We start from the raw sequence: 24,079 nt of genomic DNA on the forward strand, positions 1-24,079 counted from the left end.
AACCACTGCTATATTGTTGGTTATACTTGTGCTCATGCTCAGTAGAATTCTCTGTGTTAGCTGATGTTAGCTAAGAGCTTTTAGCTATAAAATGATTGTGTACCGGACTCAATAGAAGTTGAATATATTCAACGTAGAGTGGACCTATTAATGTTAAAACACATCACTGTATGTGTGTTCTGTCTGTTTTGTGTCAAAATTTCATGTCCTGTCTGTTGTTTACAAAAAAATGTCTTATTTTTTTGGACAGTATGGACAAGGATGTGACTGAACCTGGCTTGAGGTGTTTCATCTGTGGTGGGTCCGGGATTGAAAAGCATACGCTCTCAAAAGTCTCCAATAAAGGCCACCCATGGATCTTATCACATTCTGAGCTTGTGGGCGATGCGGCGTTGATCGGGAGACTAAATGAGGACTGGAACAACGAAGAAGACAGCAAGTTGAGATACCATGTGGATTGTAAAACAGAGTTGTACAGTCGTGTGAGAAGTATATCCACTGCAACTGAAACAGCTAATCGTAAGTTTTTTTAATTCATCATTCAAAGGAAGTAGCATTGCAAATAAAAACGACAATAATAATTGATCTATGATCCCAGACAGACGACCGGCAACCTCACGTCCCCAGGCAGCTCCTCGTTTCACAGCTGTCTCCATCAAATTCTTTTTCAGTCGGTCGTAGTAGCGATTGTCAGGCGTACAATACAACTTCCGGGCTCTGCCTGGATGATGCCACATATGCATGATTAAAGTATTTGACTTTGAGTGGTAGAGTGAAGAGAAAAATTTTTTGAAAAATATACATTAGAACTTGTGCAGGACTCAGTAAACGTGCAACTTCCCAGGGTTTCTTTCCAATGTTACAACGTTGATGCCTTCATCACAGAGTATGCAAACATCACGGTAGATAAGATGCGCTGATGGTGTTTGGGAAGTCGAGCTGGAGCCAGGTGAGGTACTTTGCCCAGATGATATCCGGCGTTTTTTCGTCCTGTCTGAGCATCGGCCCTCCTCATCTTGTTCTATGGAAATAAAATTATTGTTTAGAAAGCAAATTTGAGATTATTATTGTCGCCTGACCAGGCCTGACCCAGACATTCATTGACCTCTGTCTCACAGCCAGCAGAGACATCAATATCACTGCCAAGGTAAATGAAGTTCTCCATGACCACAACATCTTCACCACATACAGGTACAGACAGGACAGCAGCATCCAAGATGTCATTGAAAGCCTGAATCTTCGTTTTGATCCAGAAACCTGTAATCACAGCGGCTCTGACTCTTCATTCAGCACCTCGAGGGCCCCCAAAAAGATATCCAGAGTCTCCGCAAAGATGACTGCATCATCTGCGAAATCAAGGTCAGAGATCTTGACATTCCCAAACGATGCACCACAGCTTGATCTCTCTGACAACCTCCTGAGAATCCAGTCCATACAAGCACTGAAAAGTGTGGGGTCCAGTACACAGCCATGTTGAACTCCAGTAACAACTGGAAATAAGTCAGAGATGGTATCACCACATCTCACAACACTCTCAGTGCCAGAGTATATTTAAGATATCAGATTGATCAGTTATGACGGCACTCCAAGAAGACCAAGAATCCTCCAGAGTGCGTCACCATTTACTGAATCGAACACTTTACAGAGATCAACATAGGCTGCAAGCAGCCCCTGCCAAAAATCTCATCTGTGTTTGGTGAGGACCTGAAGAGTAAGGGTAAAGTCAATCATTGACCTCTTTGGTGTAAAGCCTGACTGCTCTGGTTATTGGTGCTTAAGCAGATAGTGGTGAACCCTTTCAAGAATTATCCAAGCAATGACTTTGCCCGGCACTGAGAGCAGCGTCACCCCTTGGTAGGTGTTGCAGTCCTGGCAATCACCCTTCCCTTTCCAGAGAGGAAAAACAAGGCCCCTCTTCCAGTCATTTGGGATGATGCCTGTGTTCTCGGCAGAGCACAGAACTGCATGCAATGACACAAGTACAGCATTTCCACCAGCATTGAGAAGTTCAGCATGGATGCCACAGATCCCTGGAGCTTTACCCCATTTCAACCAGTTCACCACAGCCTTTGTTTCCACAAACGATGGTGGATCACAGTTGATTGGAGGGTCAGCAATAGGGACAGTGACACCCTTAACATCCAACTCGACAGCTGGTGGATCAGCAGAGTACAGCTGCTCAATGTAACATGCCCAGCGGGCCTTCACTTTGGACTCCTCTGGCAAGAGCAGACCACCCTCTGCTCTAACTGCAGTACACGGAGGGACGGGCTTGGAGGAACGCAATGTGAAAATTCCCCTTTAAGCAAGATGAGAATCACTTGACCACAGGTGATGCTCTACCTTTCACAGATTCCTCATCCATTAGCCTTCTTGTCCACCCTTAGCACACCTACAGTTTTACACCTCAGCTTGATGAACAGCTCAGCTCTGCCATTCATCCTGGATCTGTGATTCTGGTCATTGGTATCCATTGTCCCTTGAAAGACAAACTTCTTCTTCACCCTACGGTGGTTTCCAAGACATCCACCAGCAACATCAAGGACGGTGGTCTTAAAGGCACTGTACAACTCTTCAGGATTCCCCAAAGCACCCAGACCACTCCCCCACCCTCCAAGTCCCCACACAGCCTGTTCACAAACTCCTCAGCTACCCTCTCATCCTCGAGCTTGTCAACATCCAACCTGGTTGGGATGATACTTTAGAGTTGCTACAACAAGCCTGTGGTTTTCCTCCTGTCATCAAAGAGTGGACTCCCGAAGGCGTTGCCCCAATCCCGTCATCCAGTGAGCTGCCCTGCTGAGGGCAGCTGCACAGGAGGTACTCTGACACAGTGGATTTTCAGATTTCTTTGTGCTTTTAGTATGTTTTGCAGAATGAAGGGTTTTACAGTGGCCAGAGTGCAAATCCTGCCACGAACCTCCAGTCGATACTCCAGGGACGCTGTTTGTCGATACTCCAGGCACACTGTTTGTCGATACTCCAGGGACGCTGTTTGTCGATACTTCAGGGACGCTGTTTGTCGATACTCCAGGGACGCTGTTTGTCGATACTCCCGGGACGCTGTTTGTCGATACTCCAGGGACGCTGTTTGTCGATACTCCAGGGACGCTGTTTGTCGATACTCCAGGGACGCTGTTTGTCGATACTCCAGGGACGCTGTTTGTCGATACTCCAGGGACGCTGTTTGTCGATACTCCAGGGACGCTGTTTGTCGATACTCCAGGGACGCTGTTTGTCGATACTCCAGGGACGCTGTTTGTCGATACTCCAGGGACGCTGTTTGTCGATACTCCAGGGACGCTGTTTGTCGATACTCCAGGGACGCTGTTTGTCGATACTCCAGGGACGCTGTTTGTCGATACCCCAGGGACGCTGTTTGTCGATACTCCAAGCATGCAATTTATCGATACCCCATGGGCGCCAATCTATACCAGTATATGGCAATGTGTGTGTGTGTGTGTGTGTGTGTGTGTGTGTGTATATGTGTGTGTGTGTGTGTGTGTGTGTGTGTGTGTGTGTGTGTGTGTGTGTGTGTGTGTGTGTGTGTGTGTGTGTGTGTGTGTGTGTGTGTGTGTGTGTGTGTGTGTGTGTGTGTGTGTGTGTGTGTGTGTGTGTGTGTCAGTATGTCTCCTCCATAACTCCAAAACTATAAAACCTAGCATCATTAAACTTTGCATGCAAACCAAGAAAACCAAGGAAGTGCAAGAGTGAAAATTGGGTGTTTGGGTTAATTAAAACACCCCTTTTGAAGATAATAAACGGCCATATTTAATTATATCCTTCATCAGGCGATCCTCGGCCACCTCGCTGTGTGGGATCTAAAGGCGTTTCCAGGGTAACTTCACTGGGGTCTGAAGCCGCCATGTTTTTTTGACCCATTCAACCTTGCTTTGACATGGAACAGGCCACAACGATTTCTTCACGATAAAGTTTTTTTTTCACTTTCCTCACTCATATTATTGAATGCCTGTTCATCATAGCTATGAATTGCTGGGTATATTACATTGCTTATAAACGCTTGGAGATGCCAGCGTTTGTGGCTTTATTTCATTTGTGCATATATGTAACCAGGAGAAGCTCCAGATTTGAAAGTATCAGTAGTTCCGACTCCCCAAAAAGTGCTGCATAAAATCAAAAAGTATAAAACCAATCTTTTATTGAAAATACCTCATTCTTATGTTGAAGAACATATGTATTAAAATACCGAATACCCTTTTCTTGAAGGTATGCTTGGACACAGAAATGATAATTTTCTTGAAGCCTTCTTGCTGTCATTTATGTATAAGAAATATATGAGAGATTAATATAATGACAGGAAATACCTACACATTTTCCCATAGTTAAATCATTTTGTATTTCCTTACTTATTATATATAATCCTCTTCTTTATGTTTTCATGATATAAACTATGGCAAAACCATTATTGATTTTACCCTTATTAAATTATTTTATTTGTTGTTCGCCAATCGTGCTTCCACAAAACTCATTCTCGGCACCAAGTGGATAATATTCTTCCTTACGAGACTGATTTAATTGTTCCAGGTATTCGAGGTTAATTATAAATGACCAATTATACCCTAAATCACTCATATCATATCCCCATTGTCTATTATCATACAAACGACATGCCTTTCTATATAAAATTTTATTTTATTTGGAAATGTGAATTCTATATGACCTGGAGATAAAATCAACACTTCTGTATCTTTGGAATACACAGCCGTTTTATTTAAGGATATATATATTGTGATAAATCACTTAATCTCACCAAGTCATTCGCATCAGTCGGGCTTGGATAATTTATTAATTTATAAGCATGTTTCATATTAATATTTTTTGCTATACTATATTTCTGTCGTTCAGCCTGTGCCTTTGTGTAATAATTTGATAAATCAATATCCAGTTCTTGGGATACACCAAAGATAGAACCATCTTTACCAACTAAGTCATTTATGTGAGATTACCAAGTCATTTATGTGAGATAAAAAAATAATGTCATTTAAAAATTTATTTTTGTTGAGTTGAAATAACACACAGACAAAATTGACAACACTTGGAATTTAATTCTTGGACTTGAAATGTTTGATAAACACCATTCTGTAAGAATTTTATGACTTCAACAGGTGGTGGAAGACCAAAACTATCAAAATAATATTTGTCTTGACTATTAAAAATACAAACCCAATGAGAACCGTTCCCATTATTATCTTCTAAGTTCATAATAATATTCTTTGTATGTTTCGGCACATTTGTTAATTCATCTCTCATACAAATAACCACATTATGAATTTTTAATTTCTTACAATATTTGACAAGTTCTAAATTTGATGTTGTATTCTTACTAAATTTTTCAAACCACTAATCAATGCTCATTTATTTATTCGAAAGATATAATCCATTACTCCTTTTAGTTAATTTTACACCTGCTTGTGCGATAGAAGAAAGCATATCTCCAACTAACAATTTTGCTTTATCAGGCAAACTTTCAAGTTTTTCAGCAAAATCTACAATTACACCACTTCCACTAATTTGTTTCTCCAACTCTTTGTTCTGTCTTTCCAATTATTTTTGAGCCCGGAGTTGAGCTTTCCTTTCGTTGGCAGTTTTCACCGCTGCTGAAATACCACCCGTCAATGCTCCAGCCGCACTTAAACCAGAAAATAAAGGAATTAGAAATGGGAGAAATCCTCCACTCGTCTCTCTTATTGAATATTTCTTCAACATTGGTTTTGTCATTTTAATTTCAAGTGAGCCAGTGTCGCTCAAGATTTTCACCTGTTCCCTTGTGAGCAAAACATCAATTCTTACTGCTCCTTTTCACTGAATTGTATTAATGTTAATCATACAAGGCATTTGATTTTGAATACAACATGATAGTTTATGAAGATTGATTTGCTTAACATATACCCCAGTTGGCACTTCACTACTCATTTATTTACCAAAAAAATTATGTGAGACTAATCATAACACCATTATCTGTATTAATCTGTAATTCTGTTTCTTCCAAAAGCAAACAATATGAAGCAACTTCTTCACTCTCTTCTCTTTCAATGTATAGGGAAGTATCCACTCGATTAGACTTTATAGTTTCCTTTTGAGCACTCAGGTCAATCGCATAGATTTTCTGCAGACTTTTAAATGCTGTCATAGCCAAAATTGGTTCTTTATTTCCATTGCTTTCACACACCTTTTGGTAAGACTTGTATGCTTCAGCATTATCATTTTTTTCCCCAATTAATCTCCAATCTATCTCGTGGATAAAATGTTCCATCGAGAGAAATGCGAAGTTGTTTCACCTGAGCATTATCACTCAATGCATTATTCTTATCAGTCGCATTATGATCATCTGGTTTTTAAAAAATGATCCACAGATATTGTGGCTTTCCTTCCAGAACACCCAAATACCACATGTAAGTGGTTTGGTTCAGTTTAACATGTTGACATCTTCTTTTAAGGTATGATATATTGAGTGGCTTCGTTGAGTTAAGTCTTCTCTTCAACTTCTCTTCTGTTTTAAGATTAGGAGTATATTCACTAATATACCAACTAATTTCATCAATAACAAATTTATTCTGATCAGCAAAAGCATTAGCCACACCAAAAAGAAATCTATTTTCATTATCATTCCTTTGTAGTTGAAATCTAATTTTCAGACCATCCAGAACTTTATCATGATCACAAAATCCAAATAAACCTTAAAGAAGAACTGCCACAGTAAAACTATTACCTGCTTTTGTATCATCATTATACATTACTTTCCTTTGACTATATCCAGGGTCTCTGTTTGTTCCCGTTGACATATCAGGAATAAAACCTTCGACAACCCCTTTTCCCATTCTATCACAAAATGAATATCGTGTAAATTTCATCATTTCAGATGCAGCAGAGACATTATCAACCACTTCAACTTCTTGTGTTCCAATGTACAAACAAACACTATCAAACATTTTCCAGAAGAAATCATTTACGAGTGTATCGTTTGTGTTAGTCGCAGCCTTCGTGAATGTAAATTTACACAACAAGAAATGTTCGGCTTGATTCAAATAAGTTTGTTGATTATTTATTTCAAAACTTTTTGTTCCATTTGCATTCCAGTCTGTTCCAGTTATTGCATTTACCTTGAAGTATTCATATTTTTTGAGTAGAGTTTGATATTACAATGGTATCATCCAAATCATAGATACTATCAATTGCTTCCATACTTGTATTTATTTAGGAAAAAAAGATGTTAAAACTTTTGAAACCCTGACCCAAGTATTTGAATTATTTTCTGTCGTTCTTGGGGAGACAACTGAGTTTTGCCTTTCTTAATTTCTTTTGTTGCTTGTAATTTATGAGATTCCTTTTGGGCATCTTTTAAACTCTTCATAGCACCTGCTACATTTCCCACAGCAGAAGCAGTTGAACCAATCAGGTCTTTATGTTTAAGAATAGTTGAACCGATACCCATTAGAGTATAAATTATCCCATCTCCTTTTTTTCTAAATTGATGTCTGACACCCCTTTGTCTCTTATGTTTATAGTATCCTCTACCAAGATACATACCTTCACCCTTGTAGTATGGGGAAAGGAACATCGCATCCCCTGTTATTATTTTATATTTTCCCAACTCGTGTTTCCTCACAATAACCATCATATATATTCCTTGGAAAACTTCACGTCAGTGAATTCTGATGGATATAATTTATCCACAAAAAGAAATCATGCGATTATCTTGGTCGGTTATCCTAAAATTTACTCTGCATATGGTTTTTCCTGACACAGGTAGATAAACCAGATTTTTGGGTTCTATATTGAATTTATAACCAATTGGGGTTGAGTATGCGCTGAATGAAAATATTGTATTTGTTCTTATTCCATCATTATAAGCACCATCCATCACATCACAGTGAATTAATACCGAATTTATGTCTGATGATATTTGAATGACATTATCACTGCAAAACATCCCATTCTAGTCAGGAGGCCCAATGCAGAATAGTGTACGACCCTGCTGATTCCGTGTTAGAATAGTGCAACAGGTGTAAATTGACTGTCCAGACACACAGAAACGCGAATCAACTTGCTGCCAACTCTGGATATGGATAGTATGGCCGCCATGACAGTTTACAAAATGGTCGCCATTAAATACACTTTTCGTCATATTTCAGCCGCAAATTGACATGAAATTACAAAATTAGGGTCGATTTCCATGTTTTTGAGCATGCCTGAGCTGATGGGAGTATAGAAAAAAAACATTGCTCCATCCATTTTCTAAAAATAATATGACTTGTTTTTCACTATATTATTTTTAAAGAAATGTTCAGGCTCGAATTAGAATGTCTGATTATACAAACCACAATCAATGAATTTTACAACTTTGCTATAAAATGAACCTAAACTACATAACTGTGTGTTTTTCTGTTACCCAGGACTAACTGAAAAATGAAAGCCGCAAGATTTCTCACAGGGGGTTCAAAGGATCGAGAAGAAGAAGAGCATGTAGACTGGAATAAATGCTTTATTTGCCAGGACAGTTCAAAAACTAGCAAGTCAACGCCACTTCGAAAGACTACAATCGTTGGTGTGAAAACTGTAGCTGAATGTTGCAAAGAAAGAGAGAAATATAATGACGCTAAATATGTTGACTCATTCTCAAGAATCAGAAAATATTCTGTACCAGAGCACGTCGAAAAGATTCAATGGCACAAATTCTGCTATAGTGACTTACTCACGCACAAAAAATAGACAGACTGAAGTCAAGGATTCAGCCACAATCTGTGACTTACGCAGAAGAGATACCCACAACATCAGGTTCCTCAGAGAAATACCATGTCCCAAAGTCACTAAGATCCACGCACAGCGCTATGGATTGGTCAAAATGCGCTTTCTGCCAGACTGACATTCCTGGAAAAGCTGGTGTCCTGACAAATGTTGAATTTGATCACACATCATCCAGGATGCTTAGTTTGGCCCAATTTGACCCCACCATGCGTCACACGTTTGCAGGTGTTTCAGACTTGATGGCAGCTGAAGGTAAATATCACCTCAAGTGTTATGTTTCTTTTCGCAGAAAGTATAAAAAGGAGAGTGGAGAGAAAAACCAGTCTCCTGAAAGCATCTGTTTCAGAAATGTGATGAACCAGCTTGAGAAAGAGCTGCAGAAGGGACATGTGTTTACCCTGAAAAACATCTGGGAACACTACAGCATGCTGTTATTGAATGATTTTGGAATTGAGGCTGGAGCCTACAAAAGCTACAATTTCAAGCAGAAAGTGGAGGTTCACTTTGGTAGTGACAAGGTGACATTCGTGCAGCCATTGGATGTCACAAAACCCCTCATAGTTGCGTCCTCAACTGTGACAAAGTTTGCCATGAGAACCGCCGTGAATGATTTATCTGAAGAAGGTGAAAGTTGTGAAGAAGATGAATTGGCCCAGTGCAGTCTGCCTCATCATGAGAACGAAATCCTTAGCTGGATCTTCAGAGTGGGCATAAAGATTTACAGTGACGTAAAACACTCTCCAGGGCATAGCATTATCGGTGGACTGAACACAGAAAATGCAGAGCCAATTGTACCTGAAACCCTGTACATGCTTGTAAAGCTTCTTTGTGGTGGTGACAGCACTGACAAGATGGACAATGAAGAAGCGGATGAGACAGATACCAAGAACAAAGTTCTGAGCATCTGCCAAGACATTATTCATGTGGCTTCAGGAGGCAAAAAACTGACCCCCAAACACCTGGGCCTTGGCCTTGCTCTTCACCAGGCTACACGCTCAAAAGAGCTTGTCAATCTTTTTCATGCAGCTGCACACACAGTTGGGTACGATACAGTGAGGCGCATTGACACAGCAATTGCCAATGATGTTATACAATGCTTCCGAGATAATGGAAATGTCATGATCCCAAGGAACTTTCTCAACATTCCAATTACCATAGGATATTTGAGATATTCTAATGACAACATTGACATAATTGAGGAGATGCTGACTGGGTCTGGCACTTTTCATGCAAGTCAGTGCGTGGCCCTCAGACGCAAGGGAGAACAAGAGCCAGTGATGGACATTCAGATTAAACCTGGCCGCTCCAAAGTTCTCAGTGCCCCTCCTGAAATGACAAGTGCCTTGGAATCTGAACCACATCTACCTGCACCTGAGAACTGTGGGTGGGAACAGGTCGTCAAAGATGGCAACGAGACATTTCAGCCGCGACTCATGACTGCACAGCCTATTACTGCTTACTGTGTAGAACTGACGACATGCAAATGCCGTTGGTCATGCTCAACTCGACGGTGCAAATGTACACGGAATGGACTGCCTTGCACAAAAGCATGTGGATGCAAAGCCCTTTGTAGGAACCCGTTCAGTGTACAAGCCGATCAATAGCTCTGAAAATTGTACTTGGGTGTTCTCACAACACTTTTCTCTTCTGCAAAGCAACGTAATTTTGTGTTAGAAAGAATCTGACAGCTGTTGAAATAACCTTTGACTGACTGTAAACCCATCTCCATCAATAGTGCTAAACATTTTCTTTTTCACATTTGTTGCTCGTATGTGCATTTTCAATTTCGTCTTTAAGTTGTCAATTATGTGAAAAGTTGTGAATACAAAAATAAAGTACAAAAATAAAGCACAAAATAGTGTTCCTCGTGTCAGATTACATAGTATTTCACAATCATGACAAATTTCTGGCTAGTACAATTTGCAGAAAGAAAAAGACTAAATCTGATGGCGGCCATTTTGATTACTGTCATGGCGGCCATAATATTCAGATGCAGACTTGGCAACAAGTGGAACTAGACTTGGTCATGCCTAGACTCTTCAAAAACACCAGTTGCACCATTCTAACATGAAATCAGCAGCGAACCTATTTTCTAGGCTTGCTACAGATTTTGGCTTCGAGACTATTCGTTTCAATCTTTTTTGAGGAGAAACCCAATAACTCTCTAAATGAATTAGCAATTGTGAAATCAACCTTGTAGTTATTTTTAAGTTTAATTGTTGATTTTGAAGTATGTTTTTGAATATCTATAACAATATTTTTTGGTTCATCAACCTGTTCTTTCATAAGACGAGCAATTTTGGAAGATAATTGAGAAATCTCATATGCTCCGCATGAAACCGTTATCGTTTTGTATCCACTTCCCGGATAATAACTAAACTTGACATTTTTCTCGGTGATATTAAATAAGGTATTATAAGTTTCCATGGACAATAAAGAGGCCTCATATTCTTTTGTTGCGTCAAGTTGTAGTGGGTATGGGAATGAAGATGTGTGGTCGCTTGTTGTGAAATTAAAACAAAGGATTGTGCTTCACATCTTATTTAATATGAGATAAAATGTCTTTGTATTGACATTTATTAATTCTTTTCATGTTCCTCAAATGGTCTTAAATGGCTGATGCTTCATTAAAACAATTGTTATTTCCAGCCTTCTTACTACCTAACAGCAATAACAGTCTATTAACTAATGGTGATGGGTCATTTGGAAGAAAACTAACACCTGAACCAAGGATACTTAAAGCCTGAATAATGTGTTTCTCCTTCTCATTCTTCGTGCTTTTACCAGATTGACTAACCCTATAATTAAGAGAGTCCAGCAAATTAATATATACACTATCATCATTATTTTTCACATCCAATGATTTATCAAAATACTTTGATTCATCTCTCACAGTTGAACCTTGTCTTCCATCTTTTGTGAGAAGAAACATTAATCTGGGGGTTAATTTAACAGGGGGTTGAGCAGAACTCAAGAACCTTAATTCATCATTAAATATCAATACCTTTTCTTGAATAAGATGAAATATTGCTGGTTGTTCTGATGGAATGAGTCCTGCTATGGTTTTTGAATCTGCTGAATATTCATTGTTTTGAAGAGCATTCACAATATAATCAGGGGGTTGATTAATCTCTTCCAGTTGTTGAAATATTCATTCATCATCATATTCTAATTCTCATTTCTGCTCTAATTCTACCTCTGTCATTTGACTGAAATCTTTTAACATTTTAAGTTTCTTCGGAGTATATTCTATTGTGGGAACTGTGGAAGCATCTATATTTTTTTCTTGGAAAGTTTTTTAAAGTGGTTTCAAAAATTTCTCTTGTTTTCTTTCAAATGCTTTTTCACCCATTAGTTTCTGTCTGCGTTTCTTCTTTATGTCTTCCTGCTGTTTTACAACTTTTGAAACCAACTCTTGATGCTCCTTAAATCTTCTTGCTCTTTCTTTCGCATCCATTTATTTATTGGAAAATATCATTCACTGAATTATAAAGGTCAATAGGGAAATTATCCTTTTCTTCATCATTAAAGTAGATGTGTTCAAATAAATCCTTTTCTTTGAATATTTCATCAAATTATTTATTAACATTAATGCGAGTTGTAATTTCTTCTTCACTAATACTTGTATCTCTGTTTTTCATACGTTTGCATTGAGTTTCTTCATCAACATCAAAACTGAATGATAAAATCTTAACCCCATTACCACTCAGATGTTTAATAATTGGTCTCATTCCTTCTGAATTAGTTTCTAATATCCCAAGACCACCAGATTTTAGTTTCTTTAACTCACTCTTATAATGTTAATATTCTGTTGCACCAAGAGAAACCTCATCAAATATTTGGCCTTCATTCTTAAATCGCATATGTTCCTCGACTGAAATATAGTAATAATCTTCACCTTATACTTCTCCAGGTCTTATTGCTCAAGTTTTTGTAGATACAATGGGTATCACGGGGTGTTTTTTAAGCATATTAAAAATATTCTCATTTGTACAATACAAGAACCTTGATTTATGAAAGATTTTTCCAGAAGCAGATTTACCCACAAGATTTATCATAATAGTTGTCATTTATAATAATAATCTAAAAAGTTGGGAATAAGGAGCATCTTTAAAAGTAAGCAGGTTTTTCCACATCGGCTTGAACCAACTATGAGACATCTTAATGAATATGGAAGATTTTTATGGTTGTTAAATTTTTTCTTATTTTCCCAAATGGGTAAAAAAATCATTCATTTATATATTTGGAAAACAGGTTATTTAATTTATTATTGGCTTTTTTAGAAACTCTATATTTTATCCTAAGTTTGGGTTTCATTTCAAGATAATCCATTATTTTATTTATACAATATCTTGTGTTGATATTTCCCTGAAAATGGCAATCGTGAATAATATATAACAACAATCCTTTGAACATTTCTCTAATATGTTCAGTTTCTTCCATTGCAAGGAAAGGTGCGTTATCACCCCCATACTTTACATTCATTTCTCCAATCAATCTTGTAAAGTAATTCATTTTTGGTGTAAATCGAAAAAAACTATATTCCTTTTTATATTTTTTATCATTAATTAGAAGATAATTACAGAATATACATTGTTTGTAGGCTTTTCACTCTGTGTTTAATCCTACTCTATCACATGCAGGACAGTTTTCAAATTTGTCATCTGGAGAATCAGCGAATTCAAGGGGCTCAAGATCTCGTATACTATTCATATGTATAAAGTAAAACTTCACTTCAAATAAAATTCATCTTCGGTACTTTCACAATCATCTATAAAACTACTATCAGAACTAACGTTTGAACACAAACTCTCAGTATCATAACTGTCATTTGAACACAAACTCTTGGTATCATAACTGTCATAACTCTTATAATCTTCAAAATCTTCAGTTGAATAATGACTCATATTTAATTCGTCGAAAAAACATGACCATCTATATCTATATACTTTTTTTCATTAACAGATTCAACTATGACATTTTTTAAATTAAAGGTAATTTTAAAATGGTCCGTAACTACGAATGAACGAAATTTAATTTCACCTGATACATTAACATCCTTTATTTCATCAGGATTTACATCTTTAGGGTTGTTGAAAAAATACAAATTTCTCCTTGCATATTACAGATGGTCTTATCTTTTCTTTCTAAAGCTTCATCCATAAGGTTTTTATTTTTTGATTCTTTTTCTTGTTTCATTGCTTTTTCTAGTTTTGAATATATTACCAGAAGGAGAGGAGAAACTTTTGTTTGAGCTACTTTAATTGATGTTCTTCCAGATATACGAAAAGCCCTTCCACTGAAGGAAATTAAAGAACCCATATTATTCACTATAATTGTTTTTATCCAATAGTTATATTTATCTTTATTCAATTTTACATCCCCGACATATTTCTCAGTATCTTTTACAAATGAAGAGATTGTTTGAAACTTGTCTTTTGTGTCTTGATACATTGTATTTATTAAGTGAAAAAAGTTGGACGATAAAATGGTTTTTAGCACAGATTCACCTGAAAATTAAATGAAATTTTCATCAAGAAAATTTTATTTTAAGCAAAGTTTTATTATATAAAAATGGTGAATACAACGTACTACGATGTTTGTAATAATTAATATAAATGTAATAAAAAAACACCTTCAAACCAACAAACACACATTCAATCTTTTCAGACAAAGATCTCCACTTGACCAAGGAAAAAAAACATTGTGATTGATGTGATAATGATATTCTTTTAAATTTTTTTTTATAATAAACACCTTCAATCATGCAAACACAAGAAGAATGAAGAAAGGGAAGCTAAATTCTCCATTGAAAACACTGATGGGGGCATTCAAAGGGCATATAAAAATAAGATTGTTTCGTTTAAGACCCTGGACCATCTTCAATCATGGAAGTTGTTGATATGGTGAAACAAAGTATTGAAACTAGAAATAAAAACACATTAAGTGAAATGAAAACTTTGGCTTCAGGATAAAATATAGAGTTTCTAAAAGAATCCAATAATAAATTAAATAACCTGTTTTCCAAATAAATAAATGAATGATTTTTTACCCATTTGGGAAAATAAGATAAAATTTAACAACCATAAAAATCTTCCAAATTCATTAAGATATGTCATAGTTGGTTCAAGCGGATATGGAAAAACTTGCTTACTTTTAAAGATGCTCCTTCCTCCCAACTTTTTGGATTATGATAATTTAATAATTTTCACAAAGTCGAGTTTTCAACCTGTGTATCAACTACTCTCACAAGGCTTTAATGCTGGTCTTCAAAAAGAAGATATAATCAGTTTATTTAAACTTCAAAACAAACTAAATAATTACAACATTGAAGATATAATACAACTATTTTGTGATACACAGAGATATAAAAAGAAATCAAAACCAAAGATATAATACAACTATTTTGTGATACACAGAGATATAAAAAGAAATCAAAACCAAAAACTTGTATTCTTTGTGATAATACGGATGATATACCTTCTCCCCAAGATTTGGATTAATCAAAAAAGAACCTCGTTATCTTTGATGATTGCGTTAATGAGAGAAACCAAACTGGACAGCAACTACACAAGAGGGAGACATTCTTCTTGAAATTCTATTTATCTTATTAATCAGACTTTCAACTCCCTCTTCGCTCCATAAGAAACAATACTAATACTTATATTTTATTCAAGTTAAATTAAATAGATAAAAACAATTTTTGGAGAGATAATTGTTCTACATTATGCAGTAAAAGGAATTTGGGGATTATATGAAGCACACATCTGAAAAATATAAATATATTGTTGTGAAACAAGATGGGATATTAAGGGATATATTTTCATGTATAAATGACAACTATTATTACAAATCTTGTGGGTAAATCTGCTCCTGGAAAAAACTTTCATAAATCAAGGTTCTTGTGCAGTACAAATGAGAATTTTTCAAATCTTCTTTAAAAACACCCCGTGATATGCATTGTATCGACAACAACGAGAGCAATAAGACCTGGAGAAGTAGAAGGTGAAGATTATCACTATATTTCAGTACAGGAACATATGCGATTGAGGAATGAAGGTCAATATTTGAGGAGGTTTCTCTTGGCTCAACAAAATATTCACATTGTAAGAGTGAGTTAAAGAAACTAAAATCTGGTGGTCTTGGGATATTAGAAACGATTCCAGAAGAAATGATTCAGATAATTAAACATCTGAGCGGGGTTAAGATTTTATCATTCGGTTTTGATGTTGATGAAGAAACTCAACGCAGACGTATGAAAAGAAGAGGTAAAAGTATTGGTGAAGAAGAAATTACAATTCGGATTAATGTTAATAAAGAATTTGATGAAATATTTAAAGAAAAGGATTTATTTGAACACATCTACTTTAATGATGAAGAAAAGGAAAATTTCCCTGTTGATCTTTAAAATTCATTAAATGATATTTTCCAATAAATAAATGGATGCAAAAGAAAGAGCAAGAAGATTTATGGAACATCAAGAGTTGGTTTCAAAAGTTGTAAAACAACAGGAAAACATAAAGAAGAAACGCAGACAGAAACTAACGGGTGAGGAAGCATTTGAAAGAAAACAAGATAAAAATTTTAAACCACTTTTAAAAACTTCCAAAGAAAAAATTATAAATGTTTCCACAGTTCCCACATTAGAATCTTCTTCTTCTTCATCTTTCGGCTGCTCCCATTAGGGGTCGCCACAGCGGATCATCCGTCTCCATTTAGCTATATCCTCCACATCTTCCATTGACACTCCAACCACCCGCATACCCGCCCGCACCGCATCCATGAACCTCTTATTTGGCATTCCTCTTCTCCTCCCACCTGGTGGCTCCATCCTCAGCATCCTTCTCCCGATATTCTCCGCTTCCCTCCTGTGCACATGTCCAAACCATCTCAATCTCGCCTCTCTCACTTTGTCTCCAAACTGTTCTACCTGCGCAGTCCCTCGAACATACTCATTCCTTATCCTGTCCATCCTCGTCACTCCCAACGAGAATAGCAGCATCTTTATCTCTGCCACCTCCAGCTCCACTTCCTGTCTTTTTGTCAGCGCCACTGCCTCCAAACCATACAACATAGCTGGTCTCACTACCTTCTTATATACTGTGACGTCCACGGGACTTGAACAGTCCCGCCAACGTAGAATGAGCCGAAACGATGGAGGCGGTTTATTTATCTATAACCCAAACATGGCGGTTCTAATCGCTCTACCGCAAACGGGACGAGGAAGGTGGCACGAGTCACTTTTCACTGAGTTGATGATGTTTATTCGTTTTTACTATTAACCAGAAATAACAAGACTCGGCAAGAAGAGGGATCCGGGGCGATTCAACGGGATGGTGTGGGATCGGGCATGGGGAAAAACACAGACAATTCCAATGAATATACAGATCTCAAACCCGCTAAGGCGCCAAGCACGCACACACACACACACACACACACACACACACACACACACACACACACACACACACACACACACACACACACACACACACACACACACACACACACACACACACACACACACACACACACACACACACACAAAAAAACGTAGCTATTTCTGGTGGTCAGGCTGGACCGTGGTGTGGACGCAACTGTCCCTGGATCGGCGTCAGACGAGCTGGCCTTGCTCTCGTCAGGGGGGGCAGGAGAAACCGTGGTGCTGTCGACCTTCTGGTCTTGGCCCAAGTCCGCTCACAGCCGCCAGGGAACCAGTTCTGGCGCCAAGTTGCGAGCAGGAGAGGGAGGCAGGTCCGCCCGTCGTTCGACCCCGTACTTCGAGTCAGCAGAACCCCAGAGCCAACCAAGGTGAGGCACGAGGCTCAGCAAGGCTCCAAGACACGATGAAGAACACGATCGAATCAGCACAACAACAAGGACGCTCTCCGCGCAACAGCCTCCACACCAAAAAAAACACGATCTTTTGGTTGTGATCTTCTTCCTCTTCCTTTTTGACCCCGAACAGAACCTTTTTATCCTCACGTCCTCGTTACTTCCAATCGAGCCGTTTATTGGCCCACCGCCGTCGCCTTCCGCCAATCGTGATCACGGGGCGGAGCCATCCACTGCACTGTCCTGTGACGTCACGGCCAGTCTCCAGAGAATACCAAAAGGGGTTTACGCAGACACACTTACCCTATCCCGTGTCCCTATCTAATTACGTGACAATTATCATTTCCCCCCCTTGAAGAAATGAACATTTACTAGACAACTTATCACCACTGAATTGCTACTTATTACATCGAGATCCTGGTAAACTCGAACAGCATGGCATACCTAATTAAACATCCTAATTACCCTTTGAATGCATACCCCCCCTCAAACGTAACAATACTTTCCCCTACACTCTTGCAGCTATCCTTCCGTCATAAATCACTCCTGCAACTCTTCTCCATCCACTCCATCCTGCCTGCACTCTCTTTTTCACTTCTCTACCACACTCTCCGTTACTTTGGACAGTTGATCCCAAGTATTTAAACCCATCCACCTTCCCCACCTCAACTCCTTGCAACCGCACCATACCTCCACCCTCTCCCTCTCATTTACGCACATGTACTCCGTCTTACTCCTACTGACTATCATTCCCCTTCTCACCAGTGCGTACCTCCACCTCTCGAGGCTCACCTCAGCCTGCTCCCGACAGATCATGATGTCATCCGCGAACATCATAGTCCATGGAGACTCCAGTCTGATCTCGTCCTTCAACCTTTCCATCACCATTGCAAACAGGAAAGGGCACAGAGTCGATCCTTGGTGCAATCCCACTTTCACCTTAAACCGGTCCGTCATTCCTACCGCACACCTCACCGCTGTCACACTGTCCTTATACATATCCTGCACCATCCTCACATACTTCTCTACCACTCCCTATTTCCTCATACAATACCACAACTCCTCTCTTGGCACCCTATCATAAGCTTTCCCTAAATCCACAAACACACATTGTAACTCCTTCTGGCCTTCCCTATACTTCTCCATCAACATTTTCAAAGCAAACATTGCATCAGTGGTGCTTTTTCCTGGCATAAACCCATATTGATGCTCACAAATCATCACCTCTTCTCTCAACCAAGCTTCCACTACTCTTTCCCACAACTTCATGGTGTGGTTTAACAACTTTATCCCTCTGTAATTTCCACAGCTCTGCACATCACCCTTGTTCTTGAAAATCGGAACCAGTACACTTAATCTCCACTCCTCCAGCATCCTCTCACTTTCCAAGATTTTATTAAACAATCTGGTTAAAAACCCCACTGCCATCTCTCCTAAACACTTCCAAGCCTCCACTGGTATATCATCTGGGCCAACCGCCTTTCCACTCTTCATCCTGTTCATAGCAGTCCTCACTTCATCCTTACTGATCCACTCCACTTCCTGATTCACTATCTCCATCTCTTCCAACCTTCTCTCTCTCATTTTCTTCATTCATCAGCTCCTCAAAATACTCCATCCACCTTCTCAACACACTGTCCTCGCTTGTCAGCACATTCCCATTTGCGTCCTTTATCACCCTAACCTGCAGCACATCCTTCCCAGCTCGGTGCCTCTGTCTTGCCAATCTGTACAAATCCTTTTCCCCTTCTTTTGTATCCAACTTCTCATACAGCTCGCCATATGCCTTTTCCTCAGCCTTTGCCACCTCTCTATTTGCCTTGCACCGCCACTCCTTGTAATCCTGCCTACTTTCTTCCTCTCTCTGGCTATCCCACTTATTTTTCGCCAACCCTTTCTTCCTTATACTTTCCTGCACTTCCTCGTTCCACCACCAAGTCTCCTTATCTTCCGTCCTCTGTCCAGATGTCACACCAAGTACCTTCCTAGCTATCTCCCTCACCACTTCAGCTGTCATTGCCCAATCATCCTACCCCTCTTTACCACCATACAACATCTGTCTCACCTCCTCCCTAAATTCCACGCAACAGTCTTCCTCCTTCAGCTTCCACCATCTGGTCCTTGGTTCAGCCCTCACTCTCTTCCTCAACCTCACCTCCAAAATCATCCTGCAGACCACCAATCGATGCTGTCGAGCTACACTCTCCCCTGCCACCCCCTGACAGTCACTAATCTCTTTCAGGTTGCATCTCCTGCTTAAGATGTAATCCACCTGTGTGCACTTTCCTCCACTCTTGTACGTCACCCTGTGTTCCTCCTTCTTCTTGAAATACGTATTTACCACTGCCATTTTCATTCTTTTTGCAAAATCTACCACCATTTGCGCTTCCACATTCCTCTTGTTGAGACTGTACCGACCCATCACCTCTTCATCCTCTTTATTCCCTTCCCCAACATGCCCATTGAAATCTGTCCCAATCACCACTCTTTCATCCTTGGATACACTCTCCACCACTTCATCGAACTCACTCCACAAATCTTCTTTATACTCCATCTTACACCCCATATGCGGGGCATATGCACTGATGACATTCATCATCCCCGTTCAATTTCCAGCTTCACACTCATCACTCGGTCCGACACTCTCCTCACCTCCAATACCCTCTTGACATAATCCTCCTTCAGGATTACCCCGACACCAATTCTCCTCCCATCCACACCATGGTAGAACAGTTTGAAACCACGTGCAATGCTCCTCGCCTTACTCCCCATCCACTTGGTCTCTGGTACACACAGTATGTCCACCTTTCTTCTCTCCATAATATCAGCCAACTCTCGCCCTTTGCCATGTCCACCTTTCTTCTCTCCATCATATCAGCCAACTCTCGCCCTTTTCCAGTCATAGTCCCAACATTCAGAGTTCCAACTCTCACCTCCATACTTCTACCCTCCCCCCTCTCCCACTGCCTCTGGACCCGCCTTCCCCGTCTCCTTCTCCTCCTTCGCCCAGCAGTAGCACAATTTCCACCGGTACCCTGCTGACCAACGGTACCGGTGGCGGTGGCGGTCGTTGGTAACCCGGGCCTCGACCGATCCGGAATGGAAATCCGTTTTATTGTCTGCATAATGATTTGGCATCGGTTTTTATGCCAGATGCCCTTCCTGACGCAACCCTGGTCGCCTCATACGACACACAGGGATATGGTACACCTATTCTAACCGGGGCAAAATTCGTTCTAACCGGGCATACTTAATTCCCACATTAGAATATACTCCGAAAAAACTTCAAATGTTGAAAGATTTCAGTCAAATGACGGAGAAATAATTAGAGCATATAGGAGAAATAGAATATGATGATGAATAATTATTTCAACAACTGGAAGTAATTAATCAACCCCCTGATTATACTGTGAATGCTCATTAAAACAATAAATATTCAGTGGATTAAATAACTAAAGTAGGACTCATTCCAACAGAACAACAGGCAATATTTTATCTTGTTCAAGAAAAGGTATTGATATTTAATGATGAATTAAGGTTCTTGAGTTCTTCTCAACCCCCTGTTAAATTAACCCCCAGATTAATGTTTCTTCTCACAAAAGATGGAAGACAAGGTTCAAATGTGAGGGATAAATCAAAGTATTTTGATCAACCATTGGACATGAAAAATAATGATGATGGAGTGTATATTGATCTGCTGGACTCTTCATTATAGGGTTAGTCTTTCTGGTAAAAGTAGGAAGAATGAGAAGGAGAAAATACATTATTCAGACTTTAAGTATCCTTGGTTCAGGTGTTGGTTTTCTTCCAAATGACCCATCAAAATTAGTGTTAATAGACTGTTATTGTTGTTAGGTAGTAAGAAGGCTGGAAATAACAATTGTTTTAATGAAGCATCAGCCATTTTAGACCAGTTGCTGAACATCAAATTAACTAATAAATATCAATACAAAGACATTGTATCTCATATTAAATAAGATGAGAAGCACAATCCTTAGTTTTAATTTCACAACAAGCGACCACACATCTTCATTCACTGTTTTACACCTGCTTTTAGAGAGATGAGAGAGAGAGAGATGAGAGAGAGATGAGAGAGAGATGAGAGAGAGATGAGAGAGAGATGAGAGAGAGAGAGAGATGAGAGAGAGAGAGATGAGAGAGAGAGAGATGAGAGAGAGAGAGATGAGAGAGAGAGAGATGAGAGAGAGAGAGAGATGAGAGAGAGAGAGATGAGAGAGAGATGAGAGAGAGATGAGAGAGAGATGAGAGAGAGATGAGAGAGAGATGAGAGAGATATGAGATAGATATGAGATAGAGATGAGAGAGAGAGATGAGAGATGAGAGATGAGAGATGAGAGATGAGAGATGAGAGATGAGAGATGAGAGATGAGAGATGAGAGATGAGAGATGAGAGATGAGAGATGAGAGATGAGAGATGAGAGATGAGAGATGAGAGATGAGAGATGAGAGATGGAGATGAGAGATGGAGATGAGAGATGGAGATGAGAGATGGAGATGAGAGATAGAGATGAGAGAGAGAGATGAGAGAGAGATGAGAGAGAGATATGAGAGAGAGATATGAGAGAGAGATATGAGAGAGAGATATGAGAGATATGAGAGAGATGAGAGAGATGAGAGAGATGAGAGAGATGAGAGAGATAGAGATAGAGATAGAGATAGAGATAGAGATAGAGATAGAGATAGAGATAGAGATAGAGATAGAGAAAGAGATAGAGATAGAGATAGAGATAGAGATAGAGATAGAGATAGAGATAGAGATAGAGATAGAGATAGAGATAGAGATAGAGATAGAGATAGAGATAGAGATAGAGATAGAGATAGAGATAGAGATAGAGATAGAGAGAGAGAGAGAAACAGAGAGAGAGAGGTCTGAAAACACTGAATCTTTGTTGTTATTTTGACCAGTTGTCATTTTCTGCAAATAAATGCTCGAAATGACAATATTTTTATTCGGAATTTGGGAGAAATGTTGTCAGTAGTTTATAGAATAAACCAAAAATGTTCATTTTACTCAAACACATATCAATAAATAATAAACCTAGAAAAACTGATAATTTTGCAATGGTCTCTTAATATTTTCCAGAGATATATATATATATATATATATATATATATATATATATATATATATATATATATATATATATATATATATATATATATATATATATAGTTGCGAATTCGCGCCCGCCAGCGTGCGTTCGGCCGCTCGACTCGAATGGCGGCCGCCTCGCCCACCGGAATGGACAATTCAGTCGTGACCCTCTCGGAACAATGCCGGGAGCTCGTCACGGGTGGGGGTTTAACCTCACCACGATCGTGCCAATTGCCCACCCACGCAGGATAGGGTTGCTCGCCAATTTCGATCTACCTAAGTACCTGCGCGAATGGTCGACCGGGCGATCATACCACGTCATAGGCCGACTCCGGACACGAACCGCTTAAGCGGTCCATTCCATGCTACAGTGATAATCGAGCGGTGTTATCGTCGGCCTTGACAGTTCCGATTAATTACCGGGATGTTGAACCCACTACGAACCCCTTACATGATGCAAGATGGAGAGTCAAACAAAGGAAAGGACGCAGCGAAACGGGGAACAAGTTCACACAATGAATGCACTTTATTCACACACACACAGACAAGCATGTATCCACAGCAAAGGAAAAATGCACATAAAAAGCAAAGGAAGAGTTAAAACCAAATACGCATACACACGGCAACACTTGACCAGTTTTACTTGAAGGACAGGCGCCACCCACAGTCATTTACACAAACCCAAAGGAAAGAAAGGACTTCCCTTGGTGCGGCCGTCGAGTCCTCCTCCCACGACCTCCACTCCGAGCTCCGTCTCCTACGCCGTCCTCCACTGCCGACTCGACCAGACTCGATGACGACACAGCTCGACTTCAACGAGCTCCTCGGGCTCCGCGAGTTCCACAAGTTCCACACCGATGCAGTTACACTCGACCACGACGACACAGCTCGGCGATGTCCCAACAATGACTTCAGACGGAGGCGAGTTCCACAAGTCAGTGAGAGAGCGAGGCCTCAAGCCACCCCACTGGGACAAGGGGGCAACCAACCAACCGACAACCGCATGCAGAAGAGCGAAGCGGAAGAGAAGGAGGAAGCGAGTGGAGGAAGAGCAAGAGGAAGAGAGAGAGAGAGAGAGAGAGAGAGCGCGTCCCGCCCGTGTCCGTCTTTTATAGCGCGGGGCTCCGCCCTTCACTCCGCCCCGTTTTCGGCTCCACCCTCCTTCGAGAGGATTCTCGAAAAGGGGCGTTCCCTCACCCTGACCTCCTCATGCTGTTTATTCACCAATCGGCGGCGAGCTGCTCTTCCCCCTTCCCTCACACCAAGCGCGGGGAAGAATGCCGGGAAAAAGCCCACCAGCATCGTTGGCGGTTTTTGTTTGTTTGAAATAAAAGATAGAGAAAGAAAAACGACTAACTGGAG

The sequence above is a fragment of the Eptatretus burgeri genome, chromosome 2 (genome assembly GCF_056783735.1).
Source record: "Eptatretus burgeri isolate ZD-2024b chromosome 2, Ebu_testis_v1, whole genome shotgun sequence".
NCBI lineage: Eukaryota > Metazoa > Chordata > Myxini > Myxiniformes > Myxinidae > Eptatretus > Eptatretus burgeri.